Raw genomic sequence first — 11,911 nt, forward strand, 5'->3', positions numbered from 1 at the left:
TTCTTCTTCTTCCTCCTCTCTTCCTTTCCCGCCTCAGCAGCCCGGCATAGGGGCTCCTCGGTCGCTCCGCCTCGGCCGGATCCTGCTGGATCTCGAAGGAGAATGAGCCACCCGCTCGCCCCTTGCGGGTTCGGAGCCTGGCGCTGCGCACGCGCAAACGCGCAGATAAGGGGGAAATAACGGGAACGAACGGCCGTTGGCGGCGGCGGCGGCGGCGGCGCGAGACTCGGCGGATGTCTGTCGCCGCCTGAAACGGGAGACGCCCTCAGAATATCGCGCAGGGCGGCAGCCCAGGGGAAGGCGGAGCAGGTCCCGATCCTGCAGAAACGCCGCGGGGTTTTCCAGCCGCGCTCCCAATTCTGCTAAGGCAGGGGCTGAAAACAATCCAGAGGAGAGCGGGACAACAAAAATCCCAGGCCTAGGTCACTTTTTGTTTCAGCCGTGTGTGTGTGTGTGTGTGTGTGTGTGTGTGTGTAGAGAGAGAGAGTGTGTGTGTGTGTGTGTGTATTGATCTATAGGTCAATTTGTTTCAGCCATATATATATATATATATATATATATATATATATGCAGTATGTATGTATGAGTGTGTGTGTGTGTGTGTATATACTGTGTATATACTGCATATATATATGCAGTATGTATGTATGAGTGTGTGTGTGTGTGTGTGTGTGTATATATATATATATATATATATATATATATATATAAAGGTAAAGGTACCCCTGCCCGTACGGGCCAGTCTTGACAGACTCTGGGGTTGTGCGCCCATCTCACTTAAGAGGCCAGGGGCCAGCGCTGTCCGGAGACACTTCCGGGTCACGTGGCCAGCGTGACATCGCTGCTCTGGCGAGCCAGAGCCGCACACGGAAACGCCGTTTACCTTCCCGCTGGTAAGCGGTCCCTATTTATCTACTTGCACCCGGAGGTGCTTTCGAACTGCTAGGTTGGCAGGCGCTGGGACCGAGCAGTGGGAGCGCACCCCGCCGCAGGGATTCGAACCGCCGACCTTTCGATCGGCAAGCCCTAGGCGCTGAGGCTTTAACCCACAGCGCCACCTGCGTCCCATATATATATATATATATATATATGGCTGAAACAATATACAGTGGTGCCCCGCAAGATGAATGCCTCGCAAGACGGAAAACTCGCTAGACGAAAGAGTTTTCCGTTTTGGAGGTTCTTCGCAAAACGAATTTCCCTATGGGCTTGCTTCGCAAGACGAAAATGTCTTGCGAGTTCCTGCGGGGTTTTTTTCCTTCCCCCCCCCCTTTTTCTAAGCCGCTAAAAACCGCTAATAGCGCTAATCCGCTAATCCGTCAATGGGCTTGCTTCGCAAGACAAAAAAACCACTAGACGAAGAGAATCGCGGAACGGATTCTTTTCGTCTTGCGAGGCACCACTGTATATAAGCTGAAACAAAAAGTAACCTAGGCCTGGGATTTTTGTGGCGTGGGTGTGTATATACAGTGGAACCTCGGGTTGCGAACGTGATCTGTGAAGGAGGCACGTTCGTAACCCGCAGCACCGCATCTGCGCACGCGCAGGTCGTGATCCGGCACTTCTGCACATACACAAGCACTGAAACCCGGAAGTAACCTGTTCCGGTACTTCCGGGTTCGGCATGGTGCGCAACCAGAAATCACGTAGCCTGAAGTGTCTGTAACCCGAGGTACCACTGTGTGTGTGTGTGTGTGTGTGTGTGTATACACAAACACACACACATATGGGGTGTGGGTGTACACACACAGACACACAGACACACAGAACAGTATTTTAATCCCACAGCTCTATATATATATATATATATATATATATATATATATATAGGTGTGGGATTAAAATATTTTCTCCAGAAAAAAGCAGTGTATATGTGTATTACCTATTATATAATATACATATAATATATGCACATATCAGTCCTCTTTTCTGGGGGGACGCAGGGGTACGCATACCGCTAAACATTTTGTGAATCTAAGTTTGGCCTCATTGAGGGGCAGTATTTCAATGAGTAGGGAAATGACAGTACCCCTAAACATTTTTAAAAGAAAAAAAGCACTGTATATAATAGAATCTGTAATACACACACACTGCTATTTTTCTAGAGAAAGAGGTGCTGGAACTCACCATGAATACCTCGTTCTCTTATAATGGCAATGGTGCCCACCTGAAAGGTCCTGGAACTGATTTCTCGCAATATATGTGCGTTGTACCATCTTCCTCAGGAGGTTGTAGACTCTGTCCTTGGAGGTTTTTAAGCAGAGCTTGGATGGCCATCTGTCATAGATGCTTTAGTTGAGATTCTGGCATTGCAGGGGGCTGGGCTGGGTGACCCTTGAGGTGCCTTCCAACTCTACAATTCTATGATTTTACGTATAAATATGTGGAACATATGCAGCCCGCCCAGTCTTCTCAGAATCAGTTGCCTCTGTGTTGAATAATATTTATTCCCAGCTAATGACACATTAGCTGGAAATACAGTGGTGCCTCGCAAGACGAAATTAATCCGTTCTGCGAGTCTCTTCGTCTAGCGGTTTTTTCGTCTTGCGAAGCAAGCCCATTGACGGCTTAGCGGATTAGCGCTATTAGCGGCTTTTAGCGGCTTATCAGCTTAGCAGATAAGCGGCTTAGAAAAGGGGGGGGGGGAGGAAAAAAACCCGCAGGAACTCTCAAGACATTTTTGTCTTGCGAAGCAAGCCCATAGGAAATTCGTTTTGTGAAGCACCTCCAAAACGGAAAACCCTTTCGTCTAGCGGGTTTTCCGTCTTGCGAGGCATTCGTCTTGCGGGGCACCACTGTAAATAGGGAATAAATAGGGACACAGTAGGGACGCGGGTGGCGCTGTGGGTAAAACCTCAGTGCCTAGGACTTGCCGATCGTATGGTTGGCGGTTCGAATCCCCGCGGTGGGGTAAGCTCCCGTCGTTCGGTCCCAGCTCCTGCCCACCTAGCAGTTTGAAAGCACCCCTAAGTGCAAGTAGATAAATAGGTACCGCTTTCTAGCGGGACGGTAAACGGCGTTTCCGTGTGCTGCGCTGGTGCTGGGTCGCCAGAGCAGCTTCATCACGCTGGCCACATGACCCGGAAGTGTCTTCGGACAGCGCTGGCCCCCGGCCTCTTAAGTGAGATGGGCGCACAACCCTAGAGTCGGACACGACTGGCCCGTACGGGCAGGGGTACCTTTACCTTAATGACACATTAGGGACGCGGGTGGTGCTGTGGGTTAAACCACAGAGCCTAGGGCTTGCCGATCAGAAGGTTGGCGGTTTGAATCCCCACGACGGGGTGAGCTCCCGTTGCTCAGTCCCAGCTCCTGCCAATCTAGCAGTTTGAAAGCAGGTCAAAGTGCAAGTAGATAAATAGGTACCGCTCCGGCGGGAAGGTAAACGGCGTTTCTGTGTGCTGCTCTGGTTCACCAGAAGTGGCTTAGTCATGCTGGCCACATGACCCAGAAGCTGTACGCCGGCTCCCTCGGCCAGTAAAGCGAGATGAGTGCCGCAACCCCAGAGTCGGCCACGACTGGACCTAATGGTCAGGGGTCCCTTTACCTTTAGCTCGGCCGGAAGCAGTATGAGCTCTGCCCTGTTGAAAGAATGTGTTAAAATGTGCAGTGCCCCGTGTTGGCTGGCCAAGATCCTCACAGTTCTAGAAGTGTGTTGGTGCACATGTGTGCAGAACTTAAAATAAAAATTCAAGTAGTAAGATGTGCTAGTTAGGACACTTAGCCAATTTACTCCAACACCAAACTGCTCTTACAGCTGACAAGGAGCCATTTAGGCGCCAGTGCGCAGTGTTGCTTTCAGTTCCCCCCACAAAATTTCGGCCCAGAAAGGGCCAGTTTACAGACAAGCAGGTTGGGAAGCAAAGCACTTCAGGAATAAATGGACTAGGTTAATTTGGCATTGGCTTCCTTGGAAGTTTTCAAGAAAAATCTGGACAGCCAGCATGCTTTTAGGACATGGCATGATTCATGACAAAGACTATTCCTAGTTCATTCGGTGAGCTGTGTCCAACCCTGATGCACGATAAATTCTATTATATTTCTGGGAGACCTATAGTGACTTGTGCCAGCACGACCCAACAATATATTCAGCTGACACAGGAACCTAGAAGCTTCCACAGTCCAGACTATCAGTTCTCTGTGCTTCCATAGTTTCTTTGACCAGGACCTCTCTAACGATACTTGAGTTCAGATTCTTTCTTTTTAAAAGTTTTTTATCTTTACATTTCATTAGTTTTACCATCCATTTAATATTTCAAAATTTGACTTTCTTCCCCCTCTTTCTGCAGCTCCTTAAATTTATTTTTTAATATCTTCTGCATATCCAAATTCATTTAACTTACTCATTTAATTATCAACTTTAAATATATACTCTTATAAAACTGCAGGTTGTTACAATAATCCTGCTAATGTTTTCACCTGTTTACAATTTATCCTTTTTTCCTCATTGCCTTCAGTGTTAGCCCCAGGGGGAAGCTGTCCAAAGGAAAGGTGTTTGGATCCTGCTCCCACTCATTTTCCGAGTCTTGCAATTGTCTTAAAAAATAAATAAATAATTATTTATGGTTTTCAGGTTTATACATTTCAATAATTTAAATCCTGCCAATCTTCTTATCTGTTTACAATTTGTCCGTAAATGTTCCATAAACCATTTCCATTCTTTTATAACAAAGTTTGTTATCTTGATTTCTTATTTTTCTGGTAAGTTTTGCCATTTCTGCACATTCCATACGTTTTTGTATCCATTCTTCCTTTACTGGGACTTTTGCTTCTTTCCGTTTTGGGGCAAGGAACATTCTTGCTGCTGTAGTCGCATACATGAAGAAATTTCCATACAATTTAGGTAGTTCTATCCCTGTAATGGACGCGGGTGGCGCTGTGGGTAAAACCTCAGTGCCTAGGACTTGCCGATCGCATGGTCGGAGGTTCGAATCCCCGCAGCGGGGTGCGCTCCCGTCGTTCGGTCCCAGCGCCTGCCAACCTAGCAGTTCGAAAGCACCTCCATGTGCAAGTAGATAAATAGGGACCGCTTGCCAGCGGGAAGGTAAACGGTGTTCCGTGTGCTGCGCTGGCTCGCCAGATGCAGCTTTGTCACGCTAGCCACGTGACCCGGAAGTGTCTGCGGACAGCGCTGGCTCCCGGCCTATAGAGTGAGATGAGCGCACAACCCTAGAGTCTGGCAAGACTGGCCCGAACGGGCAGGGGTACCTTTACCTTTACCTTTATCCCTGTAATAAAAAGGATGCAGGTGGCGCTGTGGGTTAAACCACAGAGCCTAGGACTTGCTGATCAGATGGTCGGCGGTTTGAATCCCCGCAGCAGGGTGAGCTCCCGTTGCTTGGTCCCTGCTCCTGCCAACGTAACAGTTTGAAAGCATGTCAAAGTGCAAGTAGATAAATAGGTACCACTCTGGTGGGAAGGTAAACAGTGTTTCCGTGCACAGCTCTGGTTCTCCAGAAGCGGCTTAGTCATGCTGGCCACATGACCTGTACGCCTGCTCCGTCGGCCAATAAAGCGAGATGAGCGCCACAACCTTAGAGTCGGTCATGACTGGACCTAATGGTCAGGGGTCCCTTTACCTTTACTTATCCCTGTAATTCCCAAAGGAAAAGCTTCTGGGTTTGGTTTTTTTTTATAAAAGTTATTTTGAACATCCTTTTCACAACATTCAGATTCTCACGGGCACATCAGAAACAACCTAAGGTACCTCTGGGCTAGCAACTTCGAACTATGTATATATGTATGTTTGTACCTGCTATATATATTGGATTTTTCTGTCTGTCTGTCCATCCATTAGTTCTCTACAGATTTGGCTGCCTCTAGAGATATTGCTGCTAACTTGGAATAAGAGTTCCTGAGGTGGGGGCAGCAGTTTTTGCTGATGCTCAGGCACCCTCCGCCATTTTGAATCAAGATGGCAGACTTTAAAGCATGACTTTGCCTGGGGCGGGTGTAATGGTTGTAAGGGGTTACTTGTGCGTAAGTTGCCTTCAGTTTTGGTTAGATTGCCTGGCCAACCATGCTTTGGCTGACAGCTCACACTCCGTGGCCGGTCAGTCACTTGCAGAATCAATCAGTGGGCGTTTCTTGAACCTCTTCCAGCATAAGAGCTGTTTGACGCCAAGTCTCCTCCTACTTTCCCTGCGCGGAACTCGTCTGCTCAAGTACGGGGAAGGCAGAGGCGTGTCCGCGCTCTCCCCACTAGTCTCGGGCGAAGAGTCTTGGAGACCCCTCTCCGAATCCTCCATTTCCCTCCCTTCTCTACTGGTGTTACGCTGAATTCCTTCCCCCCTGCTGGTCCCCTCTCCTGCATCGCTGTGGAGCCTTGTCTCCACCTCTCGTTCTGATGTCAGTTCCCTGACAGAGGGGGATGGGCATAACTCACTTGGAAGGATATATAGGCCAGCAGCCTATATTTCCACACTTTGCTGCACATTTTGCGAGTTTAAATCCCACAAGATTCTCTCGCCATTTAGTACTTGCATTTGCACATTGCTGGGGATGCGCCATTTGGTGTGGCACATCTACAGTTCCCTTATTCGTTTATGGCAACTGTTGCCATTATCATCACGGGGCAGTGAGCCCAACAGTGCCTTGTGCAAAAAGGAAGCAGTGGGCCAGACAACTCGATGGGGCATCGTAGGGGACATTCCCCTGGTGCTATGGATGTCATTTGGGGTGACCCAATGCTTATTTTATGGTGCACAACTCCCTTATTCATAATTACAGACTGAGGTCATTGCACAGTAATGTGCTTTGCGCTAAAACAACACCCAGAGTATGATGGTATCCCATCTCATGCATGGTGATGTATGAAATAGGGTATTATAATTTGTATTTTGAGGTGTAGGGTCAAGTAAACTACCGTATTTAGCCTATTCATAGAATCATAGAAAGTTTATAGAGTTGGAAGGGGCCATAAGGGTCATCCAGTCCAACCCGCTGCAAAACAGGAATCTTCTTGCCCGACGTGGGGCTCGAACCCATGATCTTGAGATTAAGAGTCTCGTGTCTTTACTGATTGAGCTATCTAGGTGCTCATACAGCTCTTTCTTGAATAAGGAACTGGCACCCAACTTTAAAGAATGATAGCTGCAACCTATTTTCCAGGTATAGATATGGGCGGGGGGGGGGGGATCACATTCAACCTTATTCAGCACTCTTGGTATCAATATACGTACCATTTTTGATGGTGTGTGCCTTTCCCCACACGGGAGCCGCAGAAAGAATGTAGTTGGTCAAGGGAGCCGTGGACTCAAAAAGGTTGAAAACCTCTTAAGTAAGTGATGTATGACAGCTCATTAGTCAGTCTTTGAGTCTTGTGAAGTGAGTTGGGAGTTTGTGCTATGTCTTTGAATTGCTGGAGCAACAGAAAAAACTTTCTACTTGCATATATCTGTATCTGTATCTGCAAAGACTACAAGCTGTATGTATATAATCAGTGTCCGGAACTGTATTACTGAAGCCTGATCTTCTGCAGCAGTAAACGATTTAGGACCTTAAGCTGCCTCTGTTTGGTGACTGCAACGAGCGGCAACTTCCGCTATGTGGGTATCTCCTCTCAGAGAGAGGGGTCACTAGATTTCTGGGAGTGATCAGAGTCCTTAAAAACAATGTATCACAAATATACTGACACCAGTGGCCTTCATTCTATGAAAACCAATCCAGTTATGTGTTGGCTGGCACCCTTGAGATCCCTTGCCACTTGGGAGTGTGGTGTGCATGCAGCAATATATTAGAAATATGCAAGTTGTTGGTTTGGGATGGACAAGTGGGGAAGCTTCTTGTTACTCAGAAATAAGCACACAACTTGCATGGCTGAAGTTCATTTTTTATTTAAATAACACTTTAAAAAGAAAAAAAACCCTACAAAATTTTACAAGGCATATATATATATATTATTTACATATAAATGTAAACATACTATGTCTAAACTAATGATGCAGATAAATCTGAGGCACAAACTGCATCAAAAATATTAGATCATACATCTGAGTTCAGTCTCGTTCCTATTTTATTCCAGTAACATTTGAAATAGTTCTCAATTCTCTACATAGTCCTGCCTGCTAACTCAGTTGGCCAACACGTGGCTTATGAGAAGCATTAGGAATCTATTCAATACAACAGCCTTTGTGCACAAGGTGTGGACCATAAAATCTCTGGAAGTCCCTCAGTCTTTCCAGCTTTGGGAGTACAGTCGTTTCAATTCCTTCAGATTACTAGATGCCATTACCAAATCCTACGCCTTGCAGCAGAATCCATATCTAAGCCAACTCGGCCACGAGCCCAGCTAAGTTGAATCTTACTTACTTCCATGTGAGTGCACACAGGACTGCAGCCTCAATTTGTTTGCTTTTTTATTTTTCTTCTGTTAGTCACAAAGAGGGACAAAAGCTTTGCAAGACACTCTGAAGTACACCTAGGGTTTCATCTCAAGCAGTGGCTGCATATTTTCAAGTCTATCTTTTTGCAGGCCACAAACTAGAAACTAACAAAGCAAGGTTCTGCCACATAGCATCCTCCACTTCTAGTACCTAAGTTTCTAATTTCTGCAGAAATTGCGGTACATGCACAGTCCTCATTCCAAAAACATATGAATGCTTTTTTCTGCCCTCTTTTCTCAAATGCATAAGAAAGCCAAACGTGTGAACAGTGCTCATCTTCCTCCTAGTGGATTTAATTTGTTTTATAGTTGCGTAACATTTTTAAGCAATGCATCCATCTTCCTCCAATTCACATCACATTTGAAAGATTACAAGAAAGGCATTCAAAAGAACGACTTGCAACCCAATCCCACCCCTGGTTGTAGCTGCAACAAAGGTTACAGCGTCTTTCCACGCGAGGCAAGAAGGACAACCCTAGACAGTTCTGCTCTCCTTGTCTCTCAAAATCTCTCCTAAAGGTAAAGGTAAAGGTACCCCTGCCCGTACGGGCCAGTCTTGACAGACTCTGGGGTTGTGCGCCCATCTCAAGAGGCCAGGGGCCAGCGCTGTCCGGAGACACTTCCGGGTCACGTGGCCAGTGTGACATCGCTGCTCTGGCGAGCCAGAGCCGCACATGGAAACGCCGTTTACCTTCCCGCTGGTAAGCGGTCCCTATTTATCTACTTGCACCCGGAGGTGCTTTCGAACTGCTAGGTTGGCAGGCGCTGGGACCGAGCAGCGGGAGCGCACCCCGCCGCAGGGATTTGAACCGCCAACCTTTCGATCGGCAAGTCCTAGGCGCTGAGGCTTTAACCCACAGCGCCACCTGCGTCCAAAATCTCTCCTACCTATTGGCAATATGATCAGCCTACTGAGTCTCACAATAGGGCCTTCCTGCCTTGCTTTGAGAGAATGTTTAGGGACTCGCCTATTCAAAGACGGAGGTGGCTGAATTGGAGATGCAACATTTCTGGAAAATTTGAGGCCCTGGGCAAAAGCAGAAATGGAAGGAATGTGGAATGAAACATACATGATACTTTCCTATCAAACCCAAACTTACTTTACTGCTTTAACAAGATAAAATGTGTCATTTAGAAGGTAGTTAGCATCTAAAATGGTACCGCTTGACACATTTATTAAATTCGAACAGCAATCCTATGCACGTTAACTCAAAAGGAAGACCCATTCTTTGAGCAGAGCTTACTCCCAGGTAAAGGTAAAGGTACCCCTGCCCGTACGGGCCAGTCTTGACAGACTCTGGGGTTGTGCGCCCATCTCACTTAAGAGGCCAGGGGCCAGCGCTGTCCGGAGACACTTCCGGGTCACGTGGCCAGCGTGACAAAGCTGCATCTGGCGAGCCAGAGCTGCACACGGAAACGCCGTTTACCTTCCCGCTGGTAAGCGGTCCCTATTTATCTACTTGCACCCGGAGGTGCTTTCGAACTGCTAGGTTGGCAGGCGCTGGGACCGAGCAGCGGGAGCGCACCCCGCCGCAGGGATTCGAACCGCCGACCTTTCAATCGGCAAGTCCTAGGTGCTGAGGCTTTAACCCACAGCGCCACCTGCGTCCCCTACTCCCAGGTACGCAGCCTCAAAAGTATAAATAGCTTAAATGATATAGTTCTACTGAGGAGTAAGCCCCACTGAGTTCAATGAGTTGTAGTATCGCCAAGCTAGAACAAGGGTTGCCAGATATGGCAAGCAGCAATTCACAAGGAACCCAAGCCCCAAGTGCTCCTCACGTGTAGATGGCAACAGCCTCTAGGCACAACTTCAGCACAACAGCACCCTCCCCACCTGTGATTTCTAGCAACAGGGATTCAGAAGTATGCTACCTCCAACAATGAAGACAGCCATTGACTACTGGGCACCTGGCTTCTGATAATGCCAAAGCTAAGTCTGGATAAATCTGAAAAGCTTTATACAATTAGTTTTCTGCTTAACTCTTCTGCACAATGCGTGCCACTTATTAGGAACAAATACACAAAGGATTGTGTCCACTGTTCTCTGTTAAACCACACAGGCTGGCAGGTGGAACTTTGGAGAGGCTAAATCTGGTATGCTATGGGTAGTTCTTGTTCTGGGGGATTCTATGCTTCTCATTTTGAAAAGTTATGGGTCTCAACAATCCAGGAATTTCACCAAATGAGGCAAGTTTCCAACACAAGTATCACTTCTATGAGTGGGAATTAAAGTCCCCCACATGTGTACAGATCTGTTTCGCTATACAGTATGTTCACATAACATAAAGCACTGGATACCAATGGGATTTCCTTAAAATTTCAATATCAAGTTTATGTGCACAGATTTTCCCCCCTTCTAATTTTCATCTTGCTCTTTAATCTTGATGGGGTTAGGTTCCCCCACCCCTGCGCCGGTCCTGCTAAAAATGCCAACAATTCTTGCCCATTATATGCATTATTATATGTATATTCACTCCAGATTTCCTAAGGCAAGCAGCACATAAACAAGTACATACAATGATGCATACAACCATATGAAATACGTATGCATTAATTTACTTAGATAATTATGATGAAGTGTACAGAAGCATAGAGATTGATGCTTTTATGTACATCATACTTTGATATACCTTTTTTTGGAATATTATTAGTTGGGCTTGGCTTGGGCATAAGTGGGTGCTTAAGGCAAGAGGCAGTCCAAGACGAGCAAAACTGAATGGGGTTGAAACTACCCAAATCAGTGTATAAAACCATTCAAATACATTCCTCCATTCTTAGTGCTGAGTGGTGTGGGTTTCTACAGTGCATATTGGCCAGCAGACCTATGTGTGATGGGGCACAGGTATGTGGAATTTCTTACATGGAAGTAATAAAAGGCATTGTTAGGTTTCCTATTTGTACAGTCGCAAAAACTTAATCGGCATACGATCTCTCAGCAGAAGTAAGAAAGCCTTACAAGTGAGTCCACAAGTTATTAGCCTATGCATAGTTCTACTAAACTCTCTGCCTACACATACCTCTATCAATCACTTGTGTCATACTGAGAACCTCAAAAGGAAAAAAACAAAGAAAAAAACATCCCAGTTCTTTAAATTCCCTTGCCTGGGTGAAATTTGTATTCATCACAGGTGACAAGACTGCTGACAATTAACGCCTGCCTTAATGCTATTTGACATCTTTGCATACAAATGCTTGAAATTTGTACTCCACTTCCTATTTTGTTTTTAAATGGTAAACCTGAGTTACATCTACCCCAGAGACACCTTTTGCTTTATCTTATTGGGGTACACAGCCTTTCCTAACAGCAAGAATCATACTGGAGTACACCAAAATTACAGAGCGTCAGCACGTTAAGAGCACAGGTCACTGAATTAAGACTGGTATATTCACATCCATTAAAAAACTTTCAAAAAGATATACACAACATACACAATTTATACATAAATAAACAGAGTATAAGCCTTGCTTCAGGAATATTTGTTGCCCCCTTCACCTTCACCTTCAAATGCCACTTACAGCTGTGTC

This window comes from Podarcis cretensis (genome assembly GCF_951804945.1).
Source record: "Podarcis cretensis genome assembly, chromosome: 12".
Lineage (NCBI taxonomy): Eukaryota > Metazoa > Chordata > Lepidosauria > Squamata > Lacertidae > Podarcis > Podarcis cretensis.